Raw genomic sequence first — 4,540 nt, 5'->3', positions numbered from 1 at the left:
TTACATATCGAGAGTACCCCATTCGTATCCTCGATCAGGCCGAACGTACCACCCGACGTCATAATATCAAGTTTCTCAAAGTTCAATGGTCGCACCATTCGGAGGATGAAGCAACCTGGGAAAGGGAGGATCGTCTTCGACTTGAGTATCCCGCCTTCTTCCCGGAGGAACCCAAATCTCGGGACGAGATTCTTTTGAGTGGGGGTGAGTTGTCACACCCTAGCTAGTCATGCATTAGAGTGTTGCATCATGTTTACTCTTTCATCAGAAACTTGAAATGGGGATGACAGAACCCCCAGTCCCCTCTGAAACCAACTAGGGTTACTAAAATAATTTTCAATGAACCTGAAATGCCCTTCTAAAATGCCCATCATTTTTGTCTTGGTTCAGAACCTCTGCCAAAAATGGTGCACATTTTCCTAGGCCATCCTAGGGTTTTTGAATTAAATCATAAATATTTGAATTTGGGCATTTAAAATAATATAAAATATTTAAATGCTCAAATATCTCCAAACTAAAATGTTTCATGTTGGAAATAATCCAACTATGGGCCAGGAATAGTTTGGTGATTTTTGAACTTGCCTAGGTATTTTATTTAATTCAACAAAGTTGCAGATATATTAAATAAAACAGAAACAGAAATAAAAAAAAGGGAAAACTTACCTGGGCTCCTCCACTGTGCGGCCCAGCCAGCTGGCCGGCCCAGCCAGCAGCGGCCCAGCCCACCACTGCAGCTCTCCGTCGTCTTCCTCCCCTCGCCCCGAAGCTGCTGCGTGCTCGCGCGCGCACGACCGCGCGGCCACCTCCTGCTTGCCGACGCGCTCCTGGCCGCGTGGACGACTCCCGCAGGCCGTCCCGATCCCCCCTGCTCTCTCTCACTCTCCCCCGGCTCTCCCCTCCTCTCCCTCGCTCTCTCTCTCACACGGCCGAACACCACCGTCGCCGCCGTTCGCCATAGCAGCCATCTCCGGCCACCCCTCGCTCCCCCGACTAGCTCAGGAGCTCCGCCTCGACTCCCTCTTCCTCCCCACCGCTCCACAGCTCCCCGGAAGCCCTGCATCGCCGCCACGTCGCCGTTCCCCTCTTCGGGCTCCGACCACCGTCGCCGTCGAATTCGCCGTCTCCAGCGCGTCCCCGAGCCCGCTTCGACGCCCACTGCAACCGCGGTGAGCTACGCCACCGTTTTCCCCTCTCCTTCCCCTCGTTCCCTCACCGTAGCCACCTCCCCACCACGGCCGAACCTCCGCCGTCGCCGAGCTCGCCGTCGGCGCAGCTCCGGTGACCATTTGGTCACCCCGGCGAGTCCAACGAGTTCGCAAGACCCCGTAGAGCATCCCTAGCGCCTCGCTTTGCTCGACTTCGAGCTCCAGCACCGTTCCCGTGCACGACCGAACCCCGGCGGCCGCAGCCGAGCTCGCCGCCGTCGACTCCGGCCACCCCGACCCCAACGGGCTCCGCCAAGAGCTGCGGGTTGGCCTCAGCTCCACTCCGGTGGTCTCCGCGGTCCGTTTGGTGGCCGAAATGACCAAAACCACTTCCGCCGCCGCGTCGGGCTCGCCGGCGGCTAAACGCCGGTGCAGCCGACTCGGGTTTGACCACGGGTGGGCCCTGGTTGACTCCCCTGAGTCAATGACAGGTGGGGCCCAGCCCTGTTAATTAAACAGGATTAGTTTTAATTAAGTTTTAATTAAAATAATCACCCTGACATGCGGGACCCACTGTCAGGTTTGACCCAGACCTGTTCCGTTGACCTGCTGACATCACACTGACGTCAGGCTGACGCAGTAATTGATTTTCTGGATTTAAATTAAATTAGGAAATTCCAGAATATTATTTAAACTTCAAAAATTCATAACTTTTATTCTGTAACTCCAAATTGGACAAATTATATATGAAAAATGATCAGAAAAATCCAATCTATCCATCTGTACTATTTTCATGCATGATCAAACAAATTAAATTGATGTTTTAAGCAGAACAAGGAAAAGCACTTTAAAAGGCCATATTTGAATTTGGAATTTGAATCTTTGATTCAAATTTGTTCAAACCCTTCTGGCCTTAGTTGCATTAGCCCAATACACTCATTTTGCCATGTCTCATGCATGCATCATGTTGTTGCATACTGTTTGGTAATGTTTGTGTATCGGTGCTCTCTGCGGCAGGTTCTGTCCCCGAGGAGTACCGTGATTACCCTAACGAAGAACCGTATCAGTGCATCGAACCATCAGGCAAGCAACCAATCATTTGATCATATCGATACAATCCCATGTTCTCGCTCCTGCTCTCTTTTACTGCATTAAGACAACGCGTTTCAAACTGCTGTGTGTTACGGTAGTTGAACCCATTTCCTCTGCATGACCTGTCATTGCCACAGTAACTAGATGAAACTCACTAGCATGTGTAGGAGTTGATTGAGCCATATGTATGTGTTGTTCCTACCTTGCTATGCCTGCTATGCTTAGAGTTGTGTCAGGTCTGGTTCATCTGGGTGATGGGCTAGAGTGAAATGATTATGTCGGTAATGAGAGTGGTGTGGTGAACACGATTTGGTAAAGGTATCGATGAGAGGCCATGTAGGAGTACATGGTGGGTTGTTTCATTGAAGCCGACCTTAAGCACTGAGATCTGTATGTGTGATTTAAGAATCAGCTACTACCATGCATTGGGCCCTGAAATATGACCCCGCTCGACTTCTTATTCACCCTAGCTCTCTGTCCAGGAGTTGCAAGTAGTTTCTGGTGTTTGTAGCCTACTGGAGGCCGTGGACAGCGCTGACCGTAGGGGTGGGCTGTGATGCGGTAGGTACGTGGCCGGGTGTACCGGATACCCGTTAGGTATCTCGGGAACCCTGTTCACATCGTTCGGGGCCGTATGGGAAACCTCGGCCGGACTCCCTGCGGATGGAACCTGAATAGGCGATAAACCTGGACTAGAGGCTTAAGTGTTTAGGGAGGTCGTGGTCTACACCCACGTCGGCTTTCGCTTGAAGTCTGCCGAGCACATGTCGTGTGCAGACGCTAAGTGGTGGAAACATGTATGAAGAAGTACACCCCTGCAAGGTTATCATAATCTATTCGAATAGCCGCGTCCGCGGTAAAGGACTACTTGGTTGCCTATACAGTTCATAGACAAGTAAATGGAAACTGTTAAAAGCCTCAAGATAAGTGTGAGTGCCGAGGATGGCTCTTCCGTAGGAAGACGGAGGTGGATCCTCGGTAGTGTATTGAAGTGGTGAGTAGTGGACTCGTGTGCGCAAAACCATTTCAAGTTGGAGTATCGTAGGATAGCCTAGCCAAGAGTCAGAGCTGGCTTGCTGCAATAACTCCACCAACCCTTCTTGATACTATGCATGTATGTAGGATCTGATGTAAGTCTTGCTGAGTACCTTTGTACTCATGTTGCTATAATCTACATTTTTTACAGAAGACGCTGCAACCCCTTCTGATGGGTTCTATGTAGACGTTGACATCAACGAGTAGGCTAAAGACCCAGGTGGTGACCCTGAGCTTGTGAAGGACCACGTAGTATAGCTAGGCTTTCCAAGCCTCTTTTATTTTACTAGTTGTCTGTACTCAGACAAGTTACTTCCGCTGCTGGTTTGTATGACTATATGACTTGTATGTTGGGTCGTGAGACCCGTACCTTTGTGTATGTTATGTATGGCTCCCTGAGCCTTAAATAAAGTACTTGTGTCGTAGAGTCATGTTGTGATGCTTCGTTGTATTTGCACATATCGAGCATATTGTGTGTATGATTGAAATGCTTGGTATGTGTGGGATCTGACTATCTAGTTGTTTATCTTTAGTAGCCTCTCTTACCGGGAAATGTCTCCTAGTGTTACCGCTGAGCCATGGTAGCTTGCTACTGCTCTGGAACACTTAGGCTGGCCGGCATGTGTCCTTCTTCGTTCCTGTGTCTGTCCCTTCGGGGAAATGTCACGCTTTGAGTACCGGAGTCCTGTTAGCCCGCTACAACCCGGTTTACCGGAGTCCTGCTAGCCCAGTGCTACAGCCCGGACCCACTTGCTGAGGACCGACACGTTCGAAGCTGGGTCATGGATGCCTGTCCCTGTAAGTCTGTGCCACTTTGGGTTTACGACTAGTCATGTCAGCCCGGGCTCTTTTATCATATGGATGCTAGCGACACTATCATATACGTGAGCCAAAATGCGCAAACGGTCCCGGGCAAAGGTAAGGCGACACCCGTGGGGATACCGTGCGTGAGGCCGCAAAGTGATATGAGGTGTTACCGGCTAGATCGATGTGACATCGAGTCGGGGTCCTGACAGAAAGAGAGGAACTTAGTGAAAAATAAGCGTGCGAGAAATCTATATTAAAATAAACAAAATATAGTTGGAGCAAGAATTGAGCCGTATTGTCTCATGGCGTGAACACGCGGAGCCCCTTGTACAGGGTTATGCGGCTATTAAGCCTATGTATGTTTACGCCGGACTCGTCGAGCCGTGTCCGGGGTAGTAGGACTGGATTAGTGTGCGGCTGTCCAGGCGGCCGCACCTTTACCCGTACTGTGGGGGTCAATT

Source organism: Triticum dicoccoides, chromosome 2B (assembly GCF_002162155.2).
Source record: "Triticum dicoccoides isolate Atlit2015 ecotype Zavitan chromosome 2B, WEW_v2.0, whole genome shotgun sequence".
Taxonomy (NCBI): Eukaryota; Viridiplantae; Streptophyta; class Magnoliopsida; order Poales; family Poaceae; genus Triticum; species Triticum dicoccoides.
The sequence above is the reverse complement of the archived record's forward strand: the minus strand, read 5'-3'. Positions refer to the sequence as shown.